Raw genomic sequence first — 18310 nt, 5'->3', positions numbered from 1 at the left:
ACGGGTCATTAACGCTTTATTCACAGCTATAAATTTTCCATAAAATGAAAGAGAAACTCAAACCGTTTAGTTTGTTGGCAACAATGCGCACGTGCTCCCAATGTTTCCGCCGACATCCGTTAGAGAGCGCTTGCAACAATCACTCGAGAGGCAGTAAACATCGTTTGGGATATAGTCGCATATCTTCTTGACGTGTGCCGTCTGACGAGCGGTGCTCACATTGAACACGTGTCTGCTTTTACGTAAAACTGTTTCAATTGCTCTTTCATTGAAGTCCCTATATAGCTAGGATTTGATTCACTGATTGGGTGATTGACACAAATTAGTAGCCCAAACTGTGATAGGTGTGGATATTTGGCTTATTGGACGAAAAAGTAAAAAAAAGTTCATCGGGAGGAAAAATCTGAAATCTTAAAAAAGTCGATAACTTTTCGAGATATATCGACTTGAATTAACATGGGAGCCTTATGGGACTAAAACTTTTTCGCTTTTTTAATGTATTTTTAAATATGTGAGGAACATGAGATTCCCTTGAAGTAAACTAGATTTTTTGGTTGATTTTTTGGTGTGGTTGTCAATGCGATGAATCAATATTAAGTATTTTTTATGATTTTTTGAAAGTGCCCCATGCTTTTCTTATGGCACTACGTAAAGAATTTTTTTGACCAACTTGCAATCATCGCAGGACAAATTCCTTGAAACGCAAGATACTAGATTTTTTGGTTGATTTTTTGGCTATCTTGAAATTTTCATATGTCGAAACAATTCCGAGGAATAAACGATTTTGATTTTCCATTGTAGAGGTGGTCGAATTTTCAATCTTGGATTTCGGCGTTGAGACATGTGCCATATGAAAATTTGGAATCTCCAAGAAAAACCGTTAGAGGGTTCTCCGAACCCTCACGTTTGAGCTTACTTTCGCCGTATCCCTCTTGGTTAATTAATAATTAAATTCCGAAAAATGTCCTGCAAGCGAAAAATCATTGTCGCCATTTTTTTGTGGAGCATGCAATCTTGAATATCTTAGCAACCGTTTAAGCTAGAGGAATGAAATTTTCAGAGTAATAATATTATTAAAATGGTCAACTTTTGCAATGATGACCATTCCGCTCGATATATTCATGTGCGAGTTATATCGATACGAATCTCCTTGGATACGCTTTAATCGCTAATAACTTTTTTATTAATCAAGTTTTGAACATGAATGTCATACAAAATACGATTGAAAATGTCATTCATCCGACAAAAGTTAAATCAGGCGAATCGATTGATTACACTCGAAGTTATGATCGATACAAGGTTGTATTCGATTGAGCCATTTTTTGGGCTTATTTACATAGTTACGGAAATAAAAATTTTAACAATATGTAAGGAAAAAAATGAATTATGCGCACACATAAATTATTTAGATGAATTATGTTTCCTACTGAAGATACATCGATTTGAATTTATATCTTTTTGTATTAGGCCCCCGTAAGAAATACACGCATCCCGTCCAATCACGTCACCAATATAAGAACATAGGCTTAATATTGAAAGCGGGGATATTAGAGAAGGCAGGGATAAGGGAGTGACCAAAGAAGGGATATCAATAGGATTGCGGATTTTACAGTACAGATGTCAGCAGTGTCTAAAGTACAATTCGATTACTATAGAAAATACGCAAATTGGCATAACTTGATAAGTGAGTACGTTGGACCAATGAAACTTGGTAAACAGGTACATCTTGGTATTCCTCACGATACTCTATGGTAGTATGTTTTGTATTCAGTCTCACGTTCGATATATATCGAATCTACTTTTTCTTAAAATATATCGAATTGCTATAACATGTAGGATTTAACATTCAAGGACATAATTTACTAGGGATTAAATAGTAGATACCCATTGACTGGATTTAAAACCAATAGCATTGCGGATTTTACAGCACAGATGTCAGTATGATCGAAAAATCGATTCAATTATTATAGCAAATACGTAAATGGGCATAACTTCAATAGATTTACCGTTGGATCAATGAAATTTGGTGATTGGGTACATATTGGTATTCCTCACGATGCCCAATGAAAATTTGTTTTGTACGTAGTCTCACATTCGATATATATCGAATCTACTTTTTCTTAAAATGTAACGAATTGCTATAACATGTAGGATTTTACATCCAAGGACATAGTTTACTAGGGATTAAATAATATATACCCATTGACTGGATTTTAAACCAATAGCCTTGCGGATTTTACAGTACAGATGTCAGTATGAACGAAAAATCGATTCGATTATTATAGCAAATACGTAAATGGGCATAACTTCAATAGATTTACCGTTGGATCAATGAAATTTGGTGATTGGGTACATATTGATATTCCTCACGATAACCATCGAAAATTTGTTTTGTACGTAGTCTCATATTCGATATATATCGAATCTACTTTTTCTTAAAATGTATCGAATTGCTATAACATTTAGGATTTTACATCCAAGGACATAGTTTACTAGGTATTAAATAGTAGATACCCATAGACTGGATTTTAAACCAAAAGCCTTGCGGATTTTACAGTACAGATGTCAGTATGATCGAAAAATCGATTCGATTATTATAGCAAATACGTACATGGGCATAACTTCAATAGATTTACCGTTGGATCAATGAAATTTGGTGATTGGGTACATATTGATATTCCTCACGATAACCATCGAAAATTTGTTTTGTACGTAGTCTCATATTCAATATATATCGAATCTACTTTTTCTTAAAATGTATCGAATTGCTATAACATTTAGGATTTTACATCCAAGGACATAGTTTACTAGGGATTAAATAGTAGATACCCATAGACTGGATTTTAAACCAAAAGCCTTGCGGATTTTACAGTACAGATGTCAGTATGATCGAAAAATCGATTCGATTATTATAGCAAATACGTACATGGGCATAACTTCAATAGATTTACCGTTGGATCAATGAAATTTGGTGATTGGGTACATATTGGTATTCCTCACGATGCCCAATGAAAATTTGTTTTGTACGTAGTCTCACATTCGATATATATCGAATCTACTTTTTCTTAAAATATATCGAATTGCTATAACATGTAGGATTTTACATCCAAGGACATAGTTTACTAGGGATTAAATAGTAGATACCCATAGACTGGATTTTAAACCAAAAGCCTTGCGAATTTTAAAGTACAGATGTCAGTATGATCGAAAAATCGATTCGATTATTATAGCAAATACGTTAATTGGCATAACTTCAATTGTGTTTCCGTTGGACCAATGAAATTTGGTGAATGGGTACATCTTTGTATTCCTCACAATGCCCAACGGAAATTTGTTTTGTATGTAGTCTCACGCTCGATATATATCGAATATAATTTTTATTAAAATATATCGAATTGCTATAACACATAGGATTTTACATCCAAGGACATAGTTGACCAGGAATTATATAGTAGATACCCATAGACTGTAAGTTAAACCAAAAGCAATGCTGATTTTAAAGTACAGATGTCAGTATGATCGAAGAATCGATTCGATTATTCTAGCAAATACGTTAATTGGCATAACTTCAATAGTGTTTCCGTTTGACCAATGAAATTTGGTGAATGGGTACATCTTTGTATTCCTCACAATGCCCAACGGAAATTTGTTTTGTATGTAGTCTCACGCTCGATATATATCGAATATAATTTTTATTAAAATATATCGAATTGCTATAACACATAGGATTTTACATCCAAGGACATAGTTGACCAGGAATTATATAGTAGATACCCATAGACTGTAAGTTAAACCAAAAGCAATGCTGATTTTAAAGTACAGATGTCAGTATGATCGAAGAATCGATTCGATTATTCTAGCAAATACGTTAATTGGCATAACTTCAATAGTGTTTCCGTTTGACCAATGAAATTTGGTGAATGGGTACATCTTTTTATTCCTCACAATGTCCAATGAAAATATGTTTTGCATGTAGTCTCACATTCGATATATATCGAATCTGCTTTTTCACAATTTATATCGAATAGCTATAACATATAGGATTTTACACCCACGGGCATTGTTGTCCAGGAATTATATAGTAGATGACCATAGACTGGATATAAAAAAATGTCATTGCGGATTTTACATTACAGATGTCAGTATAATCGAAAGATGGAATCGATTATTGTAGCAAATACGCAAATTGGCATAACTGGATTAGTATATACGTTGGACCAATGAAAATTGGTGAATGGGTACATCTTGGTATTCCTCACATTGCCCAATGGAAATATGTTTTAAATGTAGTCTCACATTCGATACATATCGAATCTGCTTTTTCACAAATTATATCGAATAGCTATAACATTTAGGATTTTACACCCACGGACATTGTTGACCAGTATTATATTGAAGATGCCCATGGCGTGGAAATAAAATCAATATCGTTGCGGATTTTACAGTGCTGATGTCAGTATAATCGAAAGATCGATTCGATTATTATAGCAAATACGTTAATTGGCATAACTTCAATTGTGTTTCCGTTGGACCAATGAAATTTGGTGAATGGGTACATCTTGAGATTCCTCACAATGCCCAATTGAAATATTGTTTGTGTTTAGTCTCACGTTCGATATATATCGAATCTACTTTTTCTTAAAATATGTCGAATTGCTATAACATATAGGATTTTACATCCAAGGACATAGTTGACCAGGAAATATAGAGAAGATTTCTATTAACTGGAATTAAAATCTACGGCATTGCGGATATTACAGTGCAGATAGCAGTTTTATCGAAAGATCGATTCGATAATTGTAGCAAATACGCGAATTGGCATAACATGATTAGTATTTACGTTGGACCAATGAAATTTGGTGAATGGGTACATCTTGGTCTTTCTCACAATGCCCAATGGAAATATGCTTTGCGTGTAGTCTCACGATCTATATATATTGAATATGCTTTTTCTTAAAATATATCGAATCGTTATTACATACTGGATTTTCTATCCACGTACATAGTTGACCAGGAATTTTAGGGTTGATGATCGAAGACTGGAACAGGATTGCGAATTTTCAATACACGTGTCAGTATACTTGATAATTCGATACGATAATGATAGCAAATATACCAAAGCTATTTTTTTCAAATTGGAATATCTTGAGATTAACTATTTTTTAGTACCAAATAAATTTGGGGAATCGTTACAATTTAGTATTTTACACACTGTATTATGGACATATGTTTTGCGAGTGGTACATCTTTATATATTTATCTAAGGAATCTGCGTTTCATTTTCAAGTTTCGCTTATCACAACGCTTTTGGACTTTAAGAGTTGAAAAATAACCACAAAATCATCACTGTCTTGAAATTTTAAAAACCTTATTCCAATTATGTCTCAGTGCTAAACTTAGCCTATTCAAATAATGAACTATCCGTCAAATGAAATCATATTGAAAATAACAAATAATTTTTAAAGTAAACAATTAAGTTTCTTGCCCTTTCAAAAACCGGCAGGGAAATTTTTGAATATTTTAAACACTTATGGACACAATACTCGACAACACGTGACACAACAATGTTCCCACCCTCCTAATTACCCGCTTGAAGAATTCAAGCACCCAATCGACTCGTTAACGTCCCTATAATAGCTGCAAACTAATTCACTGATTGTGTGATTGATACAAATTAGTAGCCAAACTGGTGATATGTGTGGGTATATGGAATATTGGACGTAAAAGTAAAAAAATATTCATCGGGAGGAAAAATCTGAAATCTATAAAAAGTCGATAACTTTTCGAGATATATCGACTTGAATTAACATTGGAGCCTTATGGGACTAAAATTTTTTAGGTTTTTTTCGGTATTTATAAATTCGTCAGGAACATGAGATTCCCTGGACGAAAACTAGATTTTTTGGTTGATTTTTCAGTGTGGTTGTCATTTCGATAAAATGATATTTAGTATTTTTTATGATTTTTTGAAAGTGCCCCATGCTTTTCTTATGGCACTACGTAAAGAATTTTTTTGACCAACTTGCAATCATCGCAGGACAAATTCCTTGAAACGCAAGATACTAGATTTTTTGATTGATTTTTTGGCTATCTCGAAATTTTCATATGTCGAAACAATTCCGAGGAATAAACGATTTCGACTTTCCATTGTAGAGGTGGTCGAATTTTCAATATTGGATTTCGGCGTTGAGACATGTGCCATATGAAAATTTGGAATCTCCAAGAAAAACCGTTAGAGGGTTCTCCGAACACTCACGTTTGAGCTTACTTTCGCCGTATCCCTCTTGGTTAATTAATAATTAAATTCCGAAAAATGTCCTGCAAGCGAAAAATCATTGTCGCCATTTTTTTGTGGATCATGCAATCTTGAATATCTTAGCAACGGTTTAAGCTAGAGGAATGAAATTTTCAGAGTAATAATATTATTAAAATGGTCAACTTTTTCAATGATGACCATTCCGCTCGATCGATTCATGTGCGAGTTATATCGATACGAATCTCCTTGGATACGCTTTAATCGCTAATAACTTTTTTATTAATCAAGTTTTGAACATGAATGTCATACAAAAGACGACTGAAAATGTCATTCATCCGACAAAAGTTAAATCAGGCGAATCGATTGATTAGACTCGAAGTTATGATCGATACAAGGTTGTATTCGATTGAGCCATTTTTTGGGCTTATTTACATAGTTACGGAAATAAAAATTTTAATAATATGTAAGGAAAAAAATGAATTATGCGCACACATAAATAATTTAGATGAATTATGTTTCCTACTGAAGATACATCGATTTGAATTTATATCTTTTTGTATTAGGCCCCCGTAAGAAATACACGCATCCCGTCCAATTACGTCACCAATATAAGAACATAAGCTAAATTTTGAAAGCGGGGATATTAGAGAAGGCAGGGATAAGGGAGTGACCATAGAAGGGATATCAATAGGATTGCGGATTTTACAGTACAGATGTCAGCAGTGTCTAAAGTACGATTCGATTAGTATAGCAAATACGCAAATTGGCATAACTTGATAAGTGTGTTCGTTGGACCAATGAAACTTGGTAAACAGGTACATCTTGGTATTCCTCACGATACTCTATGGTAGTATGTTTTGTATTCAGCCTCACGTTCGATATATATCGAATCTACTTTTTCTTAAAATATATCGAATTGCTATAACATGTAGGATTTAACATTCAAGGACATAGTTTACTAGGGATTAAATAGTAGATACCCATAGACTGGATTTAAAACCAATAGCATTGCGGATTTTACAGTACAGATGTCAGTATGATCGAAAAATCGATTCGATTATTATAGCAAATACGTAAATGGGCATAACTTCCATAGATTTACCGTTGGATCAATGAAATTTGGTGATTGGGTACATATTGGTATTCCTCACGATGCCCAATGAAAATTTGTTTTGTAAGTAGCCTCACATTCGATATATATCGAATCTACTTTTCCTTAAAATGTATCGAATTGCTATAACATGTAGGATTTTACATCCAAGGACATAGTTTACTAGGGATTAAGTAGTAGATACCGATTGACTGGATTTTAAACCAATAGCCTTGCGGATTTTACAGTACAGATTTCAGTATGATCGAAAAATCGATTCGATTATTATAGCAAATACGTAAATGGGCATAACTTCCATAGATTTACCGTTGGATCAATGAAATTTGGTGATTGGGTACATATTGGTATTCCTCACGATGCCCAATGAAAATTTGTTTTGTACGTAGTCTCACATTCGATATATATCGAATCTACTTTTTCTTCAAATGTATCGAATTGCTATAACATGTAGGATTTTACATCCAAGGACATAGTTAACTAAGGATTAAATAGTAGATACCCATTGACCTGATTTTAAACCTATAGGATTGCGGACTTTACCGTACAGATGTAAGTATGATCGAAAAATCGATTCGATTATTATAGCAAATACGTAAATGGGCATAACTTCAATAAATTTACCGTTGGATCAATGAAATTTGGTGAATGGGTACATATTGGTATTTCTCACAATGCCCAATGAAAATTTGTTCTGTACATAGTCTCACATTCGATATATATCGAATCTACTTTTTCTTAGAGTATATCGAATTGCTAATACATGTAGGATTTTACATCCACAGGCATAGTTGACCAGGTATTAAATAGTAGATACCCATAGACTGAAAATTAAACCAATGGGATTGCGGACTTTACCGTACAGATGTCAGTATGATCGAAAAATCGATTCAATTATTATAGCATATACACAAATTGGTATAACTTGAAAAGTATACCCGTTGGACCAATGAAATTTGGCAAATGTGCACATCTTGGTATTCTCCACAATGCCCAACATAAATATGTTTTGTATGTTGTCTAACGTGCGATATATATCGAATATGCTTTTTCCTCAAATATATCGAACTGCTATAACAAATAGGATATTACATCCAAGGGCATAGTTGACCAGGTTTTATATAGTAGATACCCATAGACAGAAAGTTAAACCAATAGCATTTCGAGTTTTACAAAACAGATGTCAGTAGGATCGAAAAATCGATTCGATTATTATAGCAAATACGTAAATTGGCATAACTTCAATACTATATCCGCTGGACCAATGAAATTTCGTGAATGGGTAAATACTGGTATTTCTCACAATGCCCAACGGAAATATGTTTTGTATGTAGTCTAACGTTCGATATATATCGAATCTACTTTTTCTTAAAAGATATCGAATTGCTATAACCTATAGGATTTTACATGTAGGGACATAGTTGACCAGGAATTTTAAAGAAGTTACCCATACACTGGAAGTTAAACCAATAGTATTGCGGATTTTAAAGTACAGATGTCAGAGTAATCGAAAGATCGATACGATAATTATAGCAAATACGCAAATTGGCATAACTTGATTGCTTTATAAGTTGGACCAAAGAAATTTTAGGAATGGGTATATCATGATATTTCTCACAATGCCCAATAGAAATATGTTTTGTATATGGTCTCACATGCGATATATATCGAATCTTCATTATCCAAATTTTATCGATTTGCGTTAAAATTTAGGAATTTACATCCACAGGCATTGTTGACCAGGAATTATAGAGTAGATGACTATTAACTGGAATTATAATATACAGCGTTGCGGATTTTACAGTGCAGATGGCATTTTAATCGAAAGATCGAATCGATTATTGTAGCAAATATGCAAATTGGCATAATTTAAATAGTATATGCGTTGGACCAATGAAATTTGGTGAATGGGTACACATTGGTATTCCTCACAATGCCCAATGGGAAGATTTTTTGTATGTAGTCTCTTATTCGATATATATCGAATATACTTTTTCTTAAAATATATGGAATTGTTATAACACATCGGAATTTACATCAATGGGCAAAGTTGACCAGGAATAATATGGTGAATGGCCATTGACCGGAATTAAAATCAAACGCATTGCGAATTTTACATTACAGATGCAGTATAATCGAATGATCGAATCGATTATTATAGAAAATACGGAAAATGGCATAACTTGATTCGTACATTCTTTGGACCAATGAAATTTGGTGAATGTGTACATCCTGATATTCTTCACAAAGCCCAATCGAATATGTTTTCCATTTACTGTCTCATTAGATGTATATCGATTCAGCGTTTTCTTAAAATATATATTGAATTGCTATAAAATGCAGGATTTTACATCCGCGGGCGTATTTGACTATGAAATATAGGGTAGATGACCTAATGGGAAGATAAATCAATAGGATTGCGAATTTATATTTTCACATGTGAGTAAACTTGACAATGCGTTATGATTATGGTAGCAAATATGCTAATTTGCGTATCTTTTTTACTACTGATGTTAGACAAAAGAAATTTTATGAATATGTTTATTAAAGCATTGTTCATGCTGCACCAATGAAATATATTCGTTTGTTATGCTCCCATTCGACACCTATCGAATATACCTTTTGTAAAATATATCGAACTGCTATTACTTACCAAATATAACATCAACGGAGACAGTTGAACATTCTTCGGTTCTTTCTCCAATTTAAGTTTCATAACCGTATTTATATATTTATTGTAATCAATGCGTTTTGTTGTTATAAACCTTCCTTAGATCTAGAAAAATGACAGCATTGAGAGACATACATCGTCAGAGAAATCCGAACATTACTTCATTATTCGAGACATATTTATTCGAATAATCATTTCATTAGTCACTGTTCATTTATTTTCTAATAATGATGTATTTAATTTCATTAAGTCTGCTGTATTCAAACGCTAAAAATAAAAAATAAAGGTGATATAATCCTAGGTTATGGGCTAAAATAAGAAAAATCGGCTACATTTCATAAGTTCATCTATCGTACACTATATATTTTTCTACATTGCGCAATTCATTCATATCAAAATGGTTTCCCGAAGCATTGATCACCGTGGTTACTAAGAAGGTCTTAAGTATTGGTGACAGTGAATGAGCGTATTGTCCGCATATTTCACTCATTCAAACGATATTTGGGGTGTTTCTTTCGCTTTTTGAACCACTTATGGGCATATGACTCGGAAACATGTAACACAACTATGTTCCCACTCCCCTAATTACCCGCTTGATGAATTCAAGCGCCCAATCGACTCGTTAACGTCCCTATAATAGCTGCAAACTAATTCACTGATTGTGTGATTGATACAAATTAGCAGCCCAAACTGTGATATGTGTGGGCATGTGGAATATTGGACGAAAAAGTAAAAAAAAATTCATCGGAAGGAAAAATCTGAAATCTTAAAAAAGTCGATTACTTTTCGAGATATATCGACTTGAATTAACATGGGAGGCTTATGGGACTAAAACTTTTTCACTTTTATTATGTATTTATAAATATGTGAGGAACATGAGATTCCCTTGACATAAACTAGATTTTTTGGTTGATTTTTTGGTATGGTTGTCAATGCGATAATTCGATATTTAGTATTTTTTATGATTTTTTGAAAGTGCCCCATGCTTTTCTTATGGCACTACGTAAAGAATTTTTTTGACCAACTTGCAATCATCACAGGACAAATTCCTTGAAACGCAAGATACTAGATTTTTTGGTTGATTTTTTGGCTATCTCGAAATTTTCATATGTCGAAACAATTCCGAGGAATAAACGATTTCGACTTTCCATTGTAGAGGTGGTCGAATTTTCAATCTTGGATTTCGGCGTTGAGACATGTGCCATATGAAAATTTGGAATCTTTAAGAAAAACCGTTAGAGGGTTCTCCGAACCCTCACGTTTGAGCTTACTTTCGCCGTAACCCTCTTGGTTAATTCATAATTAAATTCCGAAAAATGTCCTGCAAGCGAAAAATCATTGTCGCCATTTTTTTGTGGAGCATGCAATCTTGAATATCTTAGCAACCGTTTAAGCTAGAGGAATGAAATTTTCAGATAAATAATATTATTAAAATGGTCAACTTTTGCAATGATGACCATTCCGCTCGATCGATTCATGTGCGAGTTATATCGATACGAATCTCCTTGGATACGCTTTAATCGCTAATAACTTTTTTATTAATCAAGTTTTGAACATGAATGTCATACAAAATACGACTGAAAATGTCATTCATCCGACAAAAGTTAAATCAGGCGAATCGATTGATTAGACTCGAAGTTATGATCGATACAAGGTTGTATTCGATTGAGCCATTTTTTGGGCTTATTTACATAGTTACGGAAATAAAAATTTTAACAATATGTAGGGAAAAAAATGAATTATGCGCACACATAAATTATTTAGATGAATTATGTTTCCTAATGAAGATACATCGATTTGAATTTATATCTTTTTGTATTAGGCCCCCGTAAGAAATACACGCATCCCGTCTGTCTACGTCACCAATATAAGAACATAGGCTAAATTTTGAAAGCGGGGATATTAGAGAAGGCAGGGATAAGGGAGTGACCATAGAAGGGATATCAATAGGATTGCGGATTTTACAGTACAGATGTCAGCAGTGTCTAAAGTACGATTCGATTAGTATAGCAAATACGCAAATTGGCATAACTTGATAAGTGTGTACGTTGGACCAATGAAACTTGGTAAAACGGTACATCTTGGTATTCACCACGATACTCTATAATAGTATGTTTTGTATTCAGTCTCACGTTCGATATATATCGAATCTACTTTTTCTTAAAATATATCGAATTGCTATAACATGTAGGATTTAACATTCAAGGACATAGTTTACTAGGGATTAAATAGTAGATACCCATAGACTGGATTTTAAACCAAAAGCCTTGCGGATTTTACAGTACAGATGTCAGTATGATCGAAAAATCGATTCGATTATTATAGCAAATACGTACATGGGCATAACTTCAATAGATTTACCGTTGGATCAATGAAATTTGGTGATTGGGTACATATTGGTATTCCTCACGATGCCCAATGAAAATTTGTTTTGTACGTAGTCTCACATTCGATATATATCGAATCTACTTTTTCTTAAAATATATCGAATTGCTATAACATGTAGGATTTTACATCCAAGGACATAGTTTACTAGGGATTATATAGTAGATACCCATTGACTGCATTTTAAATCGATAGCCTTGCGGATTTTACAGTACAGATGTCAGTATGATTGAAAAATCGATTCGATTATTATAGCAAATACGTAAATGGGCATAACTTCAATAGATTTACCGTTGGATCAATGAAATTTGGTGATTGGGTACATATTGGTATTCCTCACGATGCCCAATGAAAATTTGTTTTGTACGTAGTCTCACATTCGATATATATCGAATCTACTTTTTCTTAAAATGTATCGAATTGCTATAACATGTAGGATTTTACATCCAAGGACATAGTTTACTAGGGATTAAATAGAAGATACCCATTGACTGCATTTTAAACCGATAGCCTTGCGGATTTTACAGTACAGATGTCAGTATGATCGAAAAATCGATTCGATTATTATAGCAAATACGTAAATGGGCATAACTTCAATAGATTTACCGTTGGATCAATGAAATTTGGTGATTGGGTACATATTGGTATTCCTCACGATGCCCAATGAAAATTTGTTTTGTACGTAGTCTCACATTCGATATATATCGAATCTACTTTTTCTTAAAATGTATCGAATTGCTATAACATGTAGGATTTTACATCCAAGGACATAATTTACTAGGGATTAAATAGTAGATACCCATTGACTGGATTTTAAACCAATAGCCTTGCGGATTTTACAGTACAGATGTCAGTATGATCGAAAAATCGATTCGATTATTATAGCAAATACGTAAGTGGGCATAACTTCAATAGATTTACCGTTGGATCAATGAAATTTGGTGATTGGGTACATATTGGTATTCCTCACGATGCCCAATGAAAATTTATTTTTTAAGTAGTCTCACATTCGATATATATCGAATCTACTTTTTCTTAAAATATATCGAATTGCTATAACATGTAGGATTTTACATCCAAGGATATAGTTGACTAAGGATTAAATAGTAGATACCCATAGACTGGATTTTAAACCTATAGGATTGCGGACCTTACCGTACAGATGTAAGTATGATCGAAAAATTGATTCGATTATTATAGCAAATACGTAAATGGGTTATTTCAATAGATTTACCGTTGGATCAATGAAATTTGGTGAATGGGTATATATTGGTATTCCTCACAATGCCCAATGAAAATTTGTTTTTTGCGTAGTCTCACATTCGATATATATCGAATCTACTTTTTCTTAAAGTATATCGAATTGCTAATACATGCAGGATTTTACATCCACAGGCATAGTTGACCAGGTATTAAATAGTAGATACCCATAGACTGAAAATTAAACCAATGGGATTGCGGACTCTACCGTACAGATGTCAGTATGATCGAAAAATCGATTCGATTATTATAGCATATACACAAATTGGTATTACTTGAAAAGTATACCCGTTGGACCAATGAAATTTGGCGAATGTGCACATCTTGGTAATCCTCACACTGCCCAACAGAAATATGCTTTGTATGTTGTCTAACGTGCGATATATATCGAATATGCTTTTTCTTCAAATATATCGAACCGCTATAACATATAGTATTTTACATCCTAGGGCATAGTTGGCCAGGTATTGTATGGTAGATACACAGACTGAAAATTAAACCCATAGCATTGCGGATTTTACACTACAGATTGCAGTGTAATCGCAAGATTGATTCGATTATTCTATCAAATACGCAAATTTGCAAAACTTGATTAGTTTATACGTTGGACCAATGAAATTTGGCAAATGGGTACATCTTGGTATTCCTCACAATGCCCAAATGAAACATATTTTGTGTATAGTCTCACGTTCGGTATTAATCGAATCTACTTTTTCTTAAAATATATCGTTTTGCTATAACATATAGGATTTTACATCCAAGGACATAGTTGACCAATATAATTATGTGGAAGATAGCCATAGACTGTAAGTTAAATCAATAGCATTGCGGATTCAACAATACAAATGCCAGTATAATCGAAGAATGGATTCGATTATTATAACAAATACATAACATTGGCACAAGTTGAATAGTGTATCCGTTGGACCAATGAAATTTGGTGCTTGGTACATCTTGGTATTCCTCACAATTCCCAAAGGTAATATGTTTTGCATGTAGTCTCACGATTGATGCATATCGAATATGCTTTTTCTTAAAATATATCGAATCGTTATAACATAGGATTTTGCATGCACGCACAGTCGACCAGGAATTTTAGTGTTGATGATCAAAGATTGGAAGGTAAATCAATCGGATTGCGTATTTTCAATGCACGTGTCAGTATACTTGATAATTCGATACGATTATGATAGCAAATATGCCAAATCTTTTTTGCAAATTGGAATAACTATTTTTTAAGACCAAAGAAATTAGAGGAATCGTTACAATTCAGTATTTTTCAAACTGCATTATGGACATTCGTTTTGCAAGTGGAATATTTTTATATATTTATCTAAAGAATCTGCGTTGTATTTTCAAGAGTGGCTTATCATAATGCTTATGAACGTTAACAGTTGAAAAATAACCACATAATCAACACTCTCTTGAAATTTTTAAAACCTTATTCCGATTATGTGTCAATGGTTAACTTAATGGATCAAAGAATCAATTATCCGTCAAATAAAATCATATTGAAAATAACTAATATTTCTAACAGTGAAAAATTTAGTTCCTTACCCTTTCAAAAAACGGCGGGGAAATTTTTGAATATTATACCACTTATGGGCACATGACTCGAAAATATGTGACACAACTATGTTTCCACCCCCCCTAATTACCCGCTTGATGAATTCAAGCGCCCAATCGACTCGTTAACGTCCCTATAATAGCTGCAAACTAATTCACTGATTGGGTGATTGATACAAATTAGTAGCCCAAACTGTGGTATGTGTGGGTATATCGAATATTGGACGAAAAAGTAAAAAAAAATTCATCGGGAGGAAAAATCTGAAAACTCGAAAAAGTCGATTGGTTTTCGAGATATATCGACTTGAATTAACATGGGAGCCTTATGGGACTAAAACTTTTTCACTTTTTTAATGTATTTCTAAACATGTGAGGAACATGAGATTCACTTGACATAAACTAGATTTTTTGGTTGATTTTTTGTTGTGGTTGTCATTGCGATGATTTGATATTTACTATTTTTTATGATTTTTTGAAAGTGCCCCATGCTTTTCTTATGGCACTACGTAAAGAATTTTTTTGACCAACTTGCAATCATCGCAGGACAAATTCCTTGAAACGCCTGACACAAGATTTTTTGGTTGATTTTTTGGCTATCTTGGAATTTTCGTGCGTCGAAACAATTCCGAGGAATAAACGATTTCGATTTTACATTGTCGAGATGGGCGAATTTTCAATCTTGGATTTCGGCGTTGAGACATGTGCCATATGAAAATTTGGAATCTTTAAGAAAAACCGTTAGAGGGTTCTCCGAACCCTCACGTTTGAGCTTACTTTCGCCGTAACCCTCTTGGTTAATTCATAATTAAATTCCGAAAAATGTCCTGCAAGCGAAAAATCATTGTCGCCATTTTTTTGTGGAGCATGCAATCTTGAATATCTTAGCAACCGTTTAAGCTAGAGGAATGAAATTTTCAGATAAATAATATTATTAAAATGGTCAACTTTTGCAATGATGACCATTCCGCTCGATCGATTCATGTGCGAGTTATATCGATACGAATCTCCTTGGATACGCTTTAATCGCTAATAAATTTTTTATAAATCAAGTTTTGAACATGAATGTCATACAAAATACGACTGAAAATGTCATTCATCCGACAAAAGTTAAATCAGGCGAATCGATTGATTAGACTCGAAGTTATGATCGATACAAGGTTGTATTCGATTGAGCCATTTTTTGGGCTTATTTACATAGTTACGGAAATAAAAATTTTAACAATATGTAGGGAAAAAAATGAATTATGCGCACACATAAATTATTTAGATGAATTATGTTTCCTAATGAAGATACATCGATTTGAATTTATATCTTTTTGTATTAGGCCCCCGTAAGAAATACACGCATCCCGTCTGTCTACGTCACCAATATAAGAACATAGGCTAAATTTTGAAAGCGGGGATATTAGAGAAGGCAGGGATAAGGGAGTGACCATAGAAGGGATATCAATAGGATTGCGGATTTTACAGTACAGATGTCAGCAGTGTCTAAAGTACGATTCGATTAGTATAGCAAATACGCAAATTGGCATAACTTGATAAGTGTGTACGTTGGACCAATGAAACTTGGTAAAAAGGTACATCTTGGTATTCACCACGATACTCTATAATAGTATGTTTTGTATTCAGTCTCACGTTCGATATATATCGAATCTACTTTTTCTTAAAATATATCGAATTGCTATAACATGTAGGATTTAACATTCAAGGACATAGTTTACTAGGGATTAAATAGTAGATACCCATAGACTGGATTTAAAACCTATAGCATTGCGGATTTTACAGTACAGATGTCAGTATGATCGAAAAATCGATTCGATTATTATAGCAAATACGTAAATGGGCATAACTTCCATAGATTTACCGTTGGATCAATGAAATTTGGTGATTGGGTACATATTGGTATTCCTCACGATGCCAAATGAAAATTTGTTTTGTACGTAGTCTCACATTCGATATATATCGAATCTACTTTTTCTTAAAATGTATCGAATTGCTATAACATGTAGGATTTTACATCCAAGGACATAATTTACTAGGGATTAAATAGTAGATACCCATTGACTGGATTTTAAACCAATAGCCTTGCGGATTTTACAGTACAGATGTCAGTATGATCGAAAAATCGATTCGATTATTATAGCAAATACGTAAGTGGGCATAACTTCAATAGATTTACCGTTGGATCAATGAAATTTGGTGATTGGGTACATATTGGTATTCCTCACGATGCCCAATGAAAATTTATTTTTTAAGTAGTCTCACATTCGATATATATCGAATCTACTTTTTCTTAAAATATATCGAATTGCTATAACATGTAGGATTTTACATCCAAGGATATAGTTGACTAAGGATTAAATAGTAGATACCCATAGACTGGATTTTAAACCTATAGGATTGCGGACTTTACCGTACAGATGTAAGTATGATCGAAAAATTGATTCGATTATTATAGCAAATACGTAAATGGGTTATTTCAATAGATTTACCGTTGGATCAATGAAATTTGGTGAATGGGTATATATTGGTATTCCTCACAATGCCCAATGAAAATTTGTTTTTTGCGTAGTCTCACATTCGATATATATCGAATCTACTTTTTCTTAAAGTATATCGAATTGCTAATACATGCAGGATTTTACATCCACAGGCATAGTTGACCAGGTATTAAATAGTAGATACCCATAGACTGAAAATTAAACCAATGGGATTGCGGACTCTACCGTACAGATGTCAGTATGATCGAAAAATCGATTCGATTATTATAGCATATACACAAATTGGTATTACTTGAAAAGTATACCCGTTGGACCAATGAAATTTGGCGAATGTGCACATCTTGGTAATCCTCACACTGCCCAACAGAAATATGCTTTGTATGTTGTCTAACGTGCGATATATATCGAATATGCTTTTTCTTCAAATATATCGAACCGCTATAACATATAGTATTTTACATCCTAGGGCATAGTTGGCCAGGTATTGTATGGTAGATACACAGACTGAAAATTAAACCCATAGCATTGCGGATTTTACACTACAGATTGCAGTGTAATCGCAA

This window comes from Ischnura elegans, chromosome 1 (genome assembly GCF_921293095.1).
Source record: "Ischnura elegans chromosome 1, ioIscEleg1.1, whole genome shotgun sequence".
NCBI classification, from domain to species: domain Eukaryota; kingdom Metazoa; phylum Arthropoda; class Insecta; order Odonata; family Coenagrionidae; genus Ischnura; species Ischnura elegans.
Note: the sequence above shows the minus strand (reverse complement) of the source record.